The sequence below is a fragment of the Podarcis erhardii genome (assembly GCF_964252035.2).
Source record: "Podarcis erhardii genome assembly, chromosome: 2".
Taxonomy (NCBI): Eukaryota; Metazoa; Chordata; class Lepidosauria; order Squamata; family Lacertidae; genus Podarcis; species Podarcis erhardii.
In genome coordinates, this window is record NC_138498.1 from 91,979,411 (window position 1) to 91,995,584 (window position 16,174).

Consider the following 16,174-nt stretch of genomic DNA (forward strand, 5'->3'; position numbering starts at 1 on the left):
CATAATATAGAAGTAAGGAAAGTATCCACCAAAGTAATATTATGAGTGCCCTGCTATTGTGTATTTGGAGATTCATCTTAACACAATGATCCTATGCCCAGCAGCAGAGCAAGCTGATCGGGCGCCTGGGGTGGCGCACATATCCTGCACCCAGGGGCAGGGCCAGCCGTGGGGGGGTGGGGTGGGGCGAGCACTGCCTGTCATTTTGTCACCCCCCTCAGTGGTGACACCTGGGGTGGCCTGCCCCTACCACACCCCTTCCTCCGCCCCTGCCTATGCCTCATGCATTGCACTATGTTCAGTAAGCATGGCCCCTCCACAAAGGAGCTTGAGAGAGTGAGAGATATAAAATACAGTGGTACCTCTGCTTACAAACTTAATCCATTCCAGAGGTCTGTTCTTAACCTGAAACCGTTCTTAACCTGAGGTACCGCTTTAGCTAATGGGGCCTCCTGCTGCCACCGCCCGACTGCCATGCGATTTTTGTTCTCATCCTGAGGTAAAGTTCTTAACCCAAGGTACTACTTCCATGTTAGCGGAGTCTGTAACCCAAAGTGTTTGTAACCCAAGGTATCCCTGTATGCTGTTCCTAACTAATGAAGGAGAAGAAACATCAAATCTTCCCCCTCACACTTTTTCAAAACTCATATAATTAACATTCTCCTGCATGAGAGTAAGTTAGACCCTTATTAGGAGTTGAATTGTTCCGATTTATTGAGGAAAAGGTAGAAGCTAAGCATTGAAATACATGAAATATTGGGCAGACACAATGGTTGTCCACACATACTGTATGTCCTGTTCACATATAAGGCAGAGGGAATTTTGGTCAGCCTGTACAATTCATATATCACTGACCAAATTTAATACTGAGCAATTCCTGCATATACAGTTGCCAACTAAAAGGACTCAGCTACATTAGTTGCCAACTAAAAGGACTCAGCTACATTAGTAAAAAAACCCCCAGTATTTTGAATGTGTTATAAACATGCAACACCAGATGGCTCTGGAGAGACCTATTTATCTACTTGCACTTTGAGGTGCTTTCGAACTGCTAGGTTGGCAGGAGCAGGGACCGAGCAACGGGAGCTCACCCCATCGCAGGGATTCAAACCACCGACCTTCTGATCGGCAAGTCCTAGGCTCTGTGGTTTAACCCACAGCACCACCTGTGTACAAAATGTGATGAGAGCTTAGGTGGCAGTGGCTATGTTCTTTTCCTTCAAGACATTAAATTTCTTAGCAACTCCTCCTAAATAAGTGGTAACAGAGACAGGACCTGGCTCTGAAATCCTCATCTTTAAATCTGAAGACTCTGTTTAGATTTAAATCCTTTCCTCCCAGTTGTTTGAAATAAGTGTAATTTTTAATTACAGTAATTATCTTAAATTGCGGATGTGGTTTTCCATTTATCATAGGAGAAATCGAGGGGGGAAAAGAAGTGTATGAGAGATAGAGGAAGAAATGAGATGCATGCTGCACTGCTTGAAGAGAAAAATACAATGGGGTTATCACATTAATATGTCTGCGTAATTAATGTTTGGAATGGTCTTGTGTACTGGGAAAGAAGAGTATTCCCTAAAACAAAAAGCAACAATATTCAATACCAATTAGCAATGGGATCTAAACAAAAGCTGCAGGACTCCATTTGCCAACTGTTTGGGTGGCAAGGAAAGGAGAGGCAATTTTGTTACTGCTGTACGTTGATCCCAGGACTGGGAGCAACTTGACCATCAAAAGGAAGACCATGAATTTAAGGCACATCCCTGCTATTATAGTTCAAAGCTCACTGAAAACAAATAGTTCATTTCCAATGTCATGCATTTTTGCTTTTGCTGTCTTCTAGCTCCCACTTATGGATGCGGGTGGCGCTGTGGGTAAAACCTCAGCGCCTAGGACTTGCCGATTGCATGGTCGGCGGTTCGAATCCCCGCGGCAGGGTGCGCGCCCATCGTTCGGTCCCAGCGCCTGCCAACCTAGCAGTTCGAAAGCACCTCCGGGTGCAAGTAGATAAATAGGGACCGCTTACCAGTGGGAAGGTAAACGGTGTTCTGTGTGCTGCGCTGGCTCGCCAGATGCAGCTTGTCACGCTGGCCACGTGACCCGGAAGTGTCTGCGGACAGCGCTGGCTCCCGGCCTCTAGAGTGAGATGAGCGCACAACCCTAGAGTCTGGCAAGACTGGCCCGTACGGGCAGGGGTACCTTTACCTTTACCTTTAGCTCCCACTTCTTGGCCTCAATTTATTATAAGTAGGCATTCTTTAAAACTGCACCATACAAATGCAAGAATTAAACTATGATATGAACAATAGAAGAGAATGGTTTAAAAAAACAAGATTAAGTTTGATCTGCACTATCAATAGATTCTACTGATGAAGGTACAGACCAAATAAGAGAATTTCAGGAGTGAAAACTCTCTGTAATGCACTTATGAAACTGCTGTTCTTTTGGAGGCTTGTTAAAGTCTAGGCATAAACATTTGAGGAAATAAACAACTATCTGACTTTTAGATGACATCTGAAGGCAACCATAATCAGGGAAGTTTTTAACGTTTGATGTCGTATTGTGTTTTAGTTTGTTGGAAGCTGTCCAGAGTGGCTGGGGGAACCCAGTCAGATGGGCGGTGTGTGTGTGTGTGTGTGTGTGTGTGTGTGTGTGTGTGTGTGTGTAAATAATCTAGAATGTGACAGCTAGACCGGTGAGATTGGGAGTGGTCGTCAAGACCACATAACACAAGTCCAGAAAGACCTACATTGGCTCCCAGTACGTTTCCGAGCACAATTCAAAGTGTTGGTGCTGACCTATAAAGCCCTAAATGGCCTCGTGCCAGTATACCTGAAGGAGCGTCTCCACCCCCATCATGGAGACATCTGAAGGCAGCCCTGTTTAGGGAAGTTTTTAATGTTTCATGTTTTATCAAGTTTTTAATATTCTGTTGGGAGCCGCCCAGAGTGACTGGGAAAACCCAGCCAAATGGACAGGGTATAAATAATAAAGTATTATTATAAAATTATTATTAGATTTTTTTTTTAAGGCTGATCTTGAGCTGGATTATTTTATACAGTCATATCTCATGTTGCGTCCGCTTCAGGTTACGTCTTTTCAAGTTGTGTCTTTTCAAGTTGCGTCTTGCGGCAACCCAGAAGTACCAGAACAATTACTTCTGGGTTTTGCTGCTTGCGCATGCGCATAACTGCTAAATCACTCTTCACACATGCGCATAAGTGCTAAATCATGCTTCATGCATGCGCAGAAGTGCTAAATCGTGCCAAGTGCGTGAGCAGACAAGGCGCTTCTGGATGCGAACGCTTCAAGTTGCGGACGTGCCTCTGGGATGGATTACGTCTGCAACTCAAGGTTCCACTGTATATGTGTATGCATTTTTAAATGTGGAGGTCTTCCTATTTCTAGAACAAATAAAATCCAAGAGCCCATAATGTGTGTGTGGACAGGCAGGCAGTGTGGTGTGGGGAATGGGGGAACTGTGCTTTGATTTCATTCCACTGCCAACATGTCTCAATGTGGCACCATTGCTGATGGGTCATATAATATAACTGCCATCTACATAAAGGTAAAAAAAGAGAAGAAAAGGACCCCTGGACAGTTAAGTCCAGTCAAAGGCGACTATGGGGTTACGGTGCTCATCTTGCTTTCAGGTCGAGGGAGCCGGCGTTTGTCCACATGTGGCCAGCATGACTAAACCGCTTCTGGTGCAATGGAACATGACGGAAACCAGAGCGCACGGAAACGCGATTTACCTTCTCACCGCAGTGGTATCTATTTATCTACTTGCGCTGGTATGCTTTCAAACTGCTAGGTTGGCAGGAACTGGGACCCAGCAATGGGAGCTCACCCTATCGCAGGGATTCAAACTGCCAACCTTCTGATCAGCAAGCCCAAGAGGCTCAGTGGTTTAGACCACAGCTCCACCCTCGTCCCTGCCATCTACATAACACTAAGGCTCTATCCATAAGTCACTGCCCTTTCTATCCAAGTCTACTCTGAGTGCCACAAAACATTTTGGACTTTGCTGATGAGGGTAGGGGGAGACATAACCCCATAACACGCAGCTTTCCAGCACTGGGACAGCTGTGAAAGAACAAGAAAGAGCAAAGGATGTGTCAGGAGGCTTTTAAACTGCTTAGAGCAATGCATAGAAATGTAACGGTCAAACATGTTAGCGAACAGCCATATGCAATAGGAATATATATGTGCACAACTGTTGGATCAACTGTGGTGTATTTTGAAAAGGTAGGAATTAAGTTTATCCTAGGTCAGCTTCAAACTTGGCAAACCCCACAGAATAGCCTGCTGCAAGATAGAAAAGGGCAGCCAGGCTACTTTGAACCTACCCCCACTACTCCTATGATGCTACAGCTGTTTTCAGCCTCAGTCAAAACTCCATCCTCTGCTTCTTATCATCTGACTTCATACTCTGATCTTTAAGAATCACTTGTTACCTCTTCATTCACACTAAATTTAAAGCACTGTCATTTTTCCTGTCATCATTGGGATACTAAAAAACTAATTAAAAATTAGCCTAAGGTAGCTCTTTGTATTATATGCCATATCGATGTGGGATGGTGATAGAGAGGCTATGACCTGCAAATTAAGTATGATGAAATGACAGATTTAAATACTTTCCAACAGATCATGAGTTTAAAGGCTTGCCATTTAGTGCCTAAGTTGTGTACTTGTATTACAAAAAGGTTTTTTTTATAATTGGAGCAGTAACGGGGGGGGGGGGGGGGCAGGTGTGGTTGCCCCAGATGCAAAAATGTTAGGGGTGCAAAATTCAACGTCTGGTGATGCCTGAATCTAGCTACCCACTTTTGCTGCTCCACTGAAAACAGCTTCTCCATGAGAACCAGGAAGTGACCTCTCCAGACAACAAAATGGCTCTTCTTATCCCTGTGGCTGCGATCTTTTGGGTGATGTGGATGCTGTTGGACAGTTTAATGTGCATGCATCCTCCTTTTCCCACCCCTCCTTCATGGCCCCGGGCACTGGCAACCCATGCTACACCACTGATCAATAAAAAGGAGATATTAAACGTGAATATCTGCGTGTGTACAATTAAGTATTATTCGGGGTGCACCGAAATCTTTCACATATTTGTGCACTTTTTGTTTGCTTACTGGTAATGTCAGCAAAGATATAAATATATTATCCGTAGCCCAAAGAAAATGATGGCTAATGATTTTTTTACATGGACTTTCTTCAGACCTCTTTAGAGATTGACTCCACCCACCAGAAGTCTTTCTAACTGGCACCTTTACTCTTAGAGAGTGGTTTGCAAGTGCCGCATGTACTTCCATACCTGATGCTTCTGACCTAAAAAGGAGTACTTGTCCCTGAACTATGGCTTCATTTATTTTCCAAACAGCTATTAGAGAATTACAGAGTTCAAGAGCCTTATTTTCCCATAGCAGCCCTTCTGGCTGTGAATAGAAAAACGGGGACAACTCAGCTGGCCTGCATTTAGCAGAACACCTTGCTGGTATACTGCCTTCCTCATGTAAGAAAAATCAAATGATGACAAGAAATGCAGTCTCAATAAAAAGCTGGCTGAATGCACCTACGGGTGGACTTTATGGGTGGGTTGTATTCATTTGAAATCACATGTGAAGTTGGCATTTCACCACATTCAATGAATCAATGCAGAATTCCAAGCAGGTTCCAGTGGCTACCAGGATAACTGAACGATAGTCCAGCTCTGCCCTTCATGCTCAAGCAGCATAATAGGTGGTACAGGATACACAAAGCAGGAACCAGCATTATGCAGTAAGACTTTTTAAAGCACTGGCCTGGGGGAGGAGGACACCATTTGGGGCCAGCCGGCTTCAGGTGGCAAAATGTCTTTGGCCGGCCCTAGTGCCAACCTAATCATCATCATCATCATCATCATCATCATCATCATTATAATCATCATCATCAGGGACTGGCTTCAAGAATCGAGGAGCTGAATGTACAGAATATTTTCCTTTAATGTAAAGAAAATGTTGAGAGGGCTGGAATACACAAAAAGAGGCAGAGGAACAAAAGTAAATGCAAAGATGGATGGCAGCACGTGAGGAGAACAAAAGGGGAAGGCCAATATAACACCAGTAGGTAATAGACCATGATGGCCAACAGAAATGGCAATGGAAGGAAACCAGCAATTGTTGTTGTTTAGTCATTTAGTCGTGTCCAACTCTTCGTGACCGCATGGACCAGAGCACGCCAGGCACTCCTGTCTTCCACTGCCTCCCAGTTTGGTCAAATTCATGTTGGTAGCTTCGAGAACACTGTCCAACCATCTCGTCCTCTGCCGTCTGCTTCTCCTTGTGCCCTCCATCTTTCCCAACATCAGGGTCTTTTCCAGGGAGTCTTCTCTTCTCATGAGGTGGCCAAAGTATTGCAGCCTCGGCTTCACGATCTGTCCTTCCAGTGATCATTCAGGGCTGATTTCCTTAAGAATGGATACGTCTGATCTTCTTGCCGTCCATGGGACTCTCAAGAGTCTCCTCCAGCACCATAGTTCAAAAGCATCAATTCTTCAGCGATCAGCTTTCTTTATGGTCCAGCTCTCACTTCCATACATCACTACTGGGAAAACCATAGCTTTAACTAGACGGACTTTTGTCAGCAAGGTGATGTCTCTGTTTTGAAATCAGCAATAGCTTAAGTAAATCAGCAGTAGACCCTCAAAGTCAGGTGAACCCTTGCTAGTTTTGCTCCTCCTCGCATAGATCCCAGAATTTACTATCTGTTCTGTCTAGTCATTTTATGCATTTCATTTTTGGATAGTGCTGGCAAAAAGGCAAGGTAATAAATACAAGATTAAAGTAGGAAGAGCTCTTCCTTCCCCTTGCTGCTTCTTGCCATTGGACCTGTCAGTATACTCCTTTTATTTTCTCTCAGGAATCTGCACAAACATTGTTAGTCCTGTTCTCATTCTACACACATGTGCCCAGGACTCCACACTTCATATCCACACTCAGAAATTCACAACAAAGCCCTCATTGCCATGACACAACATTTCCTTGTGACCTTGGATTCTACCCAACATGGCCAGACAAAATAAATTCTAATCTTTTCCCATTTGCTTCATATAAGTACGCATATAGTACAAATCACAAGGGTGATTTTTTTGTTTTTGTTTTAACAACCTTTTTTAAAAAAATAAAATAAAAGATGTATAAGCTGCCTTTGGGGTAACTGCCTCTCCTAAGAGGCTTCAATACAAAACAACAACAAATCATTGAATGATTTTCACTACTTTCATTTTATTTTGCCCAAATAAGCTTTGAAACGGCTGTCTGAAGAAAATGCAATTCTCTTTTATTGATTTTTGTTGCATAAACATGGGTACTGTTTATTGCTTATCAATACCAAAGAGCTCTGATTAAACACCTTTTAAATGCAACCTTTTATAAAGTGATTATTATATAAGCACACTGCTTGTCCTTTGCAAATAAGATCTGACTTTATCCTTCACTGTAATTACATCAAACAAGACCAGACTATATTAAGACTGATGTAAGCTCACAGGGTTTAATTCACGTAATCTGTACCTTTGGGACAGTGGCAAACATATATTTGTCCCACAAACGTTGTTAAGCTAGATCATTACTTCTTGGGGAACCAATTTACACAGGCAGTGTTATAGGATGACAAAATGGGCTAAGTGCTTTCCCTGGGGAGGGCATGAATTACAGCCCACCCCCCTACAAAAAACCCTAACACAGAACCATTGACAATGATAGGCAGATGTGACTTGTTGTCGCTAAACAACCCCCTCCAACCCCTCAGCTAACAGCTCAGACAGAAACCATGACAAATGACTATGCAGACTGATAGAATCATGGAATCATTGAGTCGGAAGAGACCTAGTCCATTCCCCTGCAATGCAGGCATCTCAACTAAAGCATCCATGATGGATGGACATCCAACCTCTACTTAAAAACCTCTGTTCCCCTGTCAAAAAGCTCTTACTACCAGAAAGTTCTTCCTGATGTTTAGTCGGAACCTCCTGTCTTGTTACTTAAGACCATTGGTTTGGGTCCTACCCTCCACAGTAGGAGGACACAAGCTTGCTCCATCTTCCATGTGATAATCCTTTACACATTGGAAGAATGCTATCATATCTCCTCTCAGTCTCCTCTTCTCCAGGCTAAACGCCCTCAACTCCTTCAACTGTTCCTCATAATGCTTGATTTCGAGACACCTGTTCACCTTGGTTGCTCACCTCTTCACAAGATCCATACTGTCGCTATCCTTCTTAAATTGTGGTGTCCAGAACTAGACGCAGTGCTCCGAGTGGTCTAACCAAGGTAGAATAAAGCAATACTATGACTTCCCTTGATCAGGACACTAGACGATTGTGTCGCTGCTCACCCTAGTAATAGGGTTGTCAAATTTGCAGATGACACAACCGTGATTGGGCTCATCTCTGAAAGGGAGGGTGAAACGGACTATAGAGATGAGGTGGAGCGGCTGACAGAGTGGTGCAGAGCTAACAACTTGCTCATAAATACAAGGAAGACAAAGGAGCTTGTGGTGGACTTCAGGAGACAGAAGAGCAATGTCCAGCCACTTTTGATTGATGGGGTCTGTGTGGAGAGGGTAACAACGTTCAGATTTTTGGGTATTGAATTACAAGAGGATCTGTCCTGGAGTGTCAACACAAGGGGGCTTGTGAAGAAGGCACAGCAGAGACTGTACTTTTTGAGAATCCTAAGGAAAAACCATCTTCCGCAGAAACTGCTGCTTGCCTTCTATCACTGTGCCATTGAGAGCGTGCTCACTTATGGCTTATGTGTGTGGTACGGAAGCTGTACTACCCAGGACAGGATGGCGTTGTGCAGAGTTGTTAAGGCAGCAGAGAGCATTGTTGGCTGCCCACTCTCCACCTTAGAGCAGATTTATGCCACAAGGTGCCATAGGAAGGCACTGGACATAGTAAAAGATCCATCGCATCCTGGTCACTGTCTCTTCGAGCTCCTGCCGTCGGGACGGAGATACAGGACGATGAAGACAAGAACGAGCCGTCTCAAGAACAGCTTCTTCTCCAGAGCGATCTCGGCCCTGAATGGGAAACCTGGACTTTGAAAGTGATCTAATCTTCCTTGCTGTATTATACTATATTGTTTTAATTAGTGTTTTTATAGTTGTTCTGATTTTGAGTGGAGTGCCCTACCTGGGTGGATGGAGCAGCCAGGTAATTTCGTTGTCCCCGAGAGGGGGCAATGACAATAAAGATATTATTATTATTATTATTATTATTATTATTATTATTATTATTATTATTATACTTCTGTGGCTGCATCCTAGAATAGCATTAGCTTTTTTGGCTGCTGTATCACACTGTTGACTCATGTCAAGCTTGTGATCTACTAAGATCCCTAGATCCTTTTCACATGTACTACTGGTAGGTCAGGTGTCCCTCATCTTATACTTGTACAGCTGGTTATTCCTTCCTAAGTGCAGAATCTGACATTTGTCCCTATTGAAATTCAGTTTGTTAGATTTGGACCAGTTCTCCAATCTGTTAAGGTCATGTTGAAACCCGATTCTGTCCTCTGCATTAGCAACCTCTCCCAGGTTGGTGTCATCTACAAATCTGATGAGCAGCCCCTCAGTTCTGTCATCCAAGTCTTTCATAAAGACATTGAACAACAAAGGGCCCAGAACATCCCTGACAAACTGAACAGATAAAGGGTCTTTTGAGGAATGTTCATTGGTCCAAAGCAGTCAATGCCTTTGAGAAAGTTCAAGTGTCTCTCTGTCCTAAGAGTCATTCTTCTCATTCTAATTTCCATAAATTGAGTGCAAAATGACATGCATCAACCTGTGTGGTTAGAGTGCCAGACTTGGACTTGGGAGATCAGGGTTGAAATCCCCACTAAGTCACAAAGCTCACTGGGTGACCTTGGGACAGCCGCTGTTTCTCAGTCTAATCTCACAGGGCTGTTGTGAGGATAAAATCAGGAGGGAAGAACCATGTACACTGCCTTGAGCTCCTTGTTGGAAAAGGCAGGATATTGAATGAATGAATGAATGAATGAATGGCAGGTCTGTTTGCTGAAAATTACACATTGATCTGGAAGGTTATCCTTGGGAAATGAGTTGGGTTGTGTTTAATGCAGTTCTAAGGTGAACATCCCATCATCGCAAGGATTTTTCCTTGTGCAATAGAACATTCTCCCCCTCTCCACTCACTATGCACCACTTAAATCTGTTTCTCCACGAGCTGCCTAAATCAGTTTCTGCCCAATACTCCAGAGCAGATTTGGGGGTGGCACAGGGTGTGCCTGGGGAAGAAGGGGGAAATCTCATTGCACTAGTGTTAATCCTTGCACTAGTGCAATATTTGGGTTGACTATTGCCCATTGTTTCTTAGAATACAGCAACATTGAGAGAACATATATACTTACCCTTCCTTTCAGCCTTGCAAAGAACCCCCGATGTAGCTTATACTTAGAGAAATAAATTATACAAACACCAACACAATTTTAAAAGAGAGGCAGAGAGCGCACACACCCTGCCAACAGAAAATAAAGAAAGAATAACAGCTTGCCTCCCTCTCATTCGCACTATGATACACTGTGGACAACCCAGCATGGATTTTAAAAAACTTTTGTAAGAACTTGATGTTTTATGTAAAACTGGTGCAGAGACATGTGCGGCCTAAGCGAGGCAGCAAGTCTCCTTGGTATTCTAATTTTTTCTTTCTAAGTGCGAATAGAGGAGGTCAGAAGTATCGCACATTTAACAAGAAGTCATGTTATTCTCACATTATCGGCAAAAAACTCTTTTAGAAAAAGGCACCGCAAAGATTCACGTTCCCATGGAACTTCACTAGAAATATTCCCTTGTGAATTTCAACCCGCCTGCCTGAATTTTCACTTTTATGGATGGGCACCGACTGTTACCTTGATGGCAGGATGTCTGCTGTGTGTGGCACATACTCTTTGTTCTTGTTCATGGACCTTACAACCCTCTGTCTACTAAGAGCTTTGAGGTGCTAGTAACAGTAACAGAATGATAAAATGAAACCAAACCTACAAAATATGCCCATCTTGCAAACTCTAAAAATCATTATAACTTCTAAAATGTCAGGTTGTATGAACAGACTATGATAGGAGTGAGTCAGCAGTAAACCACACTGAGCAAGTTGGAGTTAACTCTTTATTAGGGGGGAAAATCCAGGATCTGCACAGGACTGTCAGGCCTGATGAGCACAGCAACCCTTCTTGGGTAGGTCTTGCCCCAATGAAGCAGTTGCAGAGACATCTGTGACTTTTCACCAGCCTGATTCATCTCTGCCTCTAGGCCTTTGTTCTCCCACTCTCCTGCTTCAGGACCTCTTCTGAAGGCTGGCGGGGGGCGAAAGTCTTTGCTCCCCCCCGCCTGTCTTCAAAAGCCGTCCGGGAGAGCGGAGAAACGTGCTGCGTTTCTCCGCTCTCCCGGGAAAGCAGGCAGGGGGGAGCAAAGACTTTTGCCCCCCGCCAGCCTTCAGAAGAGGTCCAGGACCTCTTCTGAAGGCCAGCGGGGGGCGAAAGTCTTTGCTCCCCCCCGCCTGCCTTCAAAAGCCGTCCGGGATAGCGGGAAGCACTTCCCTGCTATCCCGGACCGCTTTAAAAATGCTGGTGGTGGGGAGCAAAGCCTTTCGGCCCCCGCCGGCCTTCCTGGACCTCTTCTGAAGGCCGGCAGGGGGGGGGGAGGCTTTGCTCCCCACCGCCAGCATTTAAAAGAGGTCCCCGGAGATTTCCCTATGGGCTTTCTTCTTGCGAAGCAAGCCTATAGGGAAATTCGTCTTGCGAAGTGCCTCGAAAAACGGAAAACCCTTTCGTCTTGCGGGTTTTCCATCTTGCGAGGCATTCGTCTTGCGGGGCACCACTGTAAATTGATAATAATGCTACCGCTAGACTTCCAGTCAGCTTTAACCCAGTGATTTCTGTTACCTCCTTAAACACCCTTTGCCAGAAAATTTGTACATATTTACACCCCCACCACATGTGAGCATAATTCCCTGTTTCCTGGCATCCCTTCCAACTTAACACCAGATATTCCTTGTTTATTTGATTTAATCTGACTGGTGTTAAATATCACCCCCAAACTAATTCATAATAATTTTCTTTTATTCTTATGGACAACATTTTCAACGTATGATTCTCCCATATTTTCCCCCAGCTTTGACTATCTATCTGTCTCCTTTCCCACACCTCTTTTAATTGATCTTCTTGATCCTCCATTTCTACTAATATTTTATAAATTTCACTGGTTTCCCCTTTTAAAACTGTATTTTCTTTATCTCCCCTTTTTATAATCATTTTTTTCAAATTCTGTATATTCTTTGCTGTTCTTGCTTTCCCTTAACCACTTCTTCATCCATTGCTCCAGTCATCCAACTTTTATAATCCCCAGGTAGCAGCATTAAAAAACAGCCAAGTAGCAGTTAAGAGAACACTCCCTGAGCAAAATCCCTGGTTCAAATTCCTCCATTGCAGTAGTAGCCAATACAGGCAGAGGTGTATTGCTGACCTGGCTTCCCAAAGCTGCACCTTGCTGCCAGCTACTGGGGAGAGAGGCAAGGCAAAAGGGAGTGCAGTGTGGGCACAGCAGCAGGAGCCTCAGATAAACTGCAATAAACTCAAACAACCTCTTTGAGCAAAATATTGAAAGCCTATCACTGCAAATGGAGGCACTCTCATGTTTCGTGGTAGGCAAGGCATCCTCCTTTGGTATATGCACATTCACTAGCAGTCTTTGGGGAGCAGTTGTTCTATGCTACGAGATAACAGAGATGACATTAAAATGTCTCTTCTCATTTCAGTTTGATGTATAATCTAATGATAAGAGAGAAACATGGCAGTCTAATTTATGAATCTGAAACGCATAAATGATAAGGCAGTGGAAGCAAAAAAAAGGGGGGAAGCAGCAACAGTCTTACCAAATAAACAGTCTTACATAAATGTGATTGACACCCTCTAATTAACACACAGTGCCCTAAGATCTTATCACAGTGTATTATCAAATAAGGACCCACAATTGGCCTAGAATAAGACATCATGGCTGCATTGAGAATGGATCTTATGCATCCAAGTTAGTAACTGTTTACATACCAGCTGAACAAAGATCGTTTGCGTGACCAGGCACGACAGCCCCAGCCCCCAGGGATTGTGGGAAAGGAAATAAAGACTCTGACAATGTTATGGAATTAAAATTAGGCCACAACTTTATTAAACTTCTGAATGTAGGGAGACCTTGGCTTAGGCCTTGGGCGTGTATCCCTCCCAGCCCCCCAGCCAGGGGAACTGGGGCACATCAGGATAACTTGGATATGGGGGTGCTCTGCATGACGTAAGTGTAGGCAGGCAGCCGAGCCCATATCCCCACACACAGGGTAGTTCAGTGACAACCTTTCAGTGTATGGCCAGTGGCACCCATTTATGTAACCCCTTTAAGAGGGGACCCTGGAATTGCCGCCGCAGGGGGGTGAATCACCACTTCACCCCCCCTCCCCCCATTATAGGGAAGAAAAGACTAAAGGATTCCACCATAACTGTCAGGGAACTGCCATCGGAGCCAAGGGTGGCGCTGAGGCTCCCTAATGATGCTGCTGGAGAGGGAACCAGCAGAGGGAGAGAGGACGCTTCCGCTGGGGAAGGAGATAGAGGTGACACCAGGGAGAAAGGGGAGTCCGAGGGAGCTGCGGAGAGAAGGCTCCAGGACTCTTCCAGTGAAACCAGCGGGGAGAGCACAGGACCTCCTCTGGGGATGCCCACTCTGCGCAGACAGCTTTCGCGCAGAGAAGGGAGACGACGATTGGGTGTGAAAGAACTCTTATGTTGGAAGAAATTCAGGAAACGCCCACTGACGGATTCTTCCAGTGATTGAGACAGTCATGGTGTACTGACTGTCCAGCCTGGGGGGAAAGTTTTGCCCAAACTACTCAGCTCGGAGCAGTTTGCGCTTTACGCACAAGCAACCCCATACCCCATTACAATAACCACCAAAGTTGTAACGAATTGCTACAGGGAAGACAAAACCTGCCAATGCAAGAAAATTTCTTCCCGGTCCTTCAACAGCAACCAGTCATAGACCATAGCAGCGCCTGCTAAACAGAGAGCAAAAGTTAACCAGAAAAAAAGAAAACATTAAATAAGGGAGGGTAGGGAGGGTGAATCTCCAGAGCCGTCTGCCTGGCTAATACCGGCTCCTCCCCCTATTTATAATGGAGCTGGCCCCACCTCCCAGCAATGAAATTTAATACTGAGGCTGGGCGTGAACCTCTGAATAATACACTGAGAAGCAGGCCAGCCCCCTTTTACTAGCAAGTTCCCTGGGAACTATAGCACCACACGCAATCCCACAAAGGGCACCCACAATATATGGTGTGAGTGCTCATTATGGGATGCAACCCGCCCTTGCACACAACTGGATTTTGGAGATTCTGCACAGCCTCTCTCCAAAGCAAGCAATTCATTCTTTCCTATCTCTAGAAAGGTATCCATGCGTAAGTTGCATCTGCTTCTACTGACAGACTTGATAGGATATGATAGGATATGCCTTGGCATTGCACACAGTGCCCCCAGGACCTAGGTAGTCATGCCAAGCACATGGCTGTATGTGCAATTGTCAATCACATTCTTGTGAACTGAACAAGGGGAAGTAATGCAGGCATCTGTCTGTGCAGTAGTCCATGTTACAAGGAAAGTCCTACATTCAGAAACTAAGTACCAAGCCTCAAAAGCCTGTGTGCAGATGTTGTTGGAGTCCAACTCCTGTCAGCTCTGACTAGAGTGGCCAATAGTCAGGGATTATGAGAATTATAGTCCAACATGTTCTGGAGGGCATCACATGCCACAGTTGCTTCCAGACCTGCAAGGAAGCAATTGCAAAGGCAGGAGACTTTGAAGGTTGCCTGTACAGAATGGTCACGTTCTTCACAGTCCCACTTTCTCCCCGTGCCTCTCAACTGTAAGGTAAAGGTAAAGGGACCCCTGACCATTAGGTCCAGTCATGACCGACTCTGGGGTTGTGGCACTCATCTCGCTTTATTGGCCAAGGGAGCCGGCGTACAGCTTCTGGGTCATGTGGCCAGCATGACTAAGCCGCTTCTGGCAAACCAGAGCAGTGCACGGAAACGCCGTTTACCTTCCCGCTGGAGTGGTACCTATTTATCTACTTGCACTTTGACGTGCTTTCGAACTGCTAGGTTGGCAGGAGCTGGGACAGAGCAACGGGAGCTCACCCCGTCGCAGGGATTCGAACTGCCGACCTTCCGATCGGCAAATCCTAGGCTCTGTGGTTTAACCCACAGCACCACCCATGTCCCAAGTCAATTGTAGCCCCCACCCAAAAAAAAATCTCCGAAGAGGCTTTTTGGAGTGGATGGAGCTGCAGTGGGGAAGGAGGAGAAAGGAAAGAACCATTGGGCCAGCTTGCCTTCCAATTGCACAGCGCTGAACAGAACGCTTTCAGACCAGATTTCCTTATAACTCTTAGAAGGAACAAGGAGTATATTAGCAGCGTGAACTTCATAAAAAGGAATACAAATATTTGATTTCATCGGAACAAAGAAAGACACCGGATGTCAACTTAATGTGCAAAACTCATCTTCCAGGGTCTTTGCAGAGATGGCCTAACATGCAACAGGCACAAAGCCCTGTATCAACAGAGAACACTTTTTCTCTTTACACAGCATCTCCTTAAGAAAGAGGTTTTCATATTTAAAATGTATATGAATACCAATCAGGAAGCTTATTGATTCTTGAAGGGTGCTAATAGAACAAGGAGGGGCTAGAGCTCAGCAATGGAGCACACACTTTGCATGCAGAATATCCCATGTTCGAATCTATGCGTCTCCAGGCAAGGATTTGTCTAAATCCCTACCGAGCCACTGCCAGTCAGAGTCAGCCCTCTGTGGGCGGGTGGGAGTGCGCCTTGCTTGATCAACAAACAAATGGGAGCTTTAAGCTCCTACAGCATCCCTATAATATCATAAAGTTGGCAGGAACTGCTGTGCTTATAAAGAGGTTGCAAAACACATGAACATCTTGCTGGCTGCTGATAATTGATGCTGCATTTCACAAGCGTTCACCTTGGTGCGGAATATTTTACTGCTGTCATTTTACAGGGCTACCAGTCATCGTTGTCAGAGAAGCATTTGTATACCCCATGCAAGTCC

General features: G+C 44.9%; 1 protein-coding gene across 2 annotated transcripts in view; it reads right to left on the reverse strand.

Moving 5' to 3' along the window:
- GRM7 (glutamate metabotropic receptor 7) overlaps positions 1 to 16,174 on the reverse strand; it is a 420,893-nt gene that overhangs the window by 178,552 nt on the left and 226,167 nt on the right. The window lies entirely within an intron of this gene.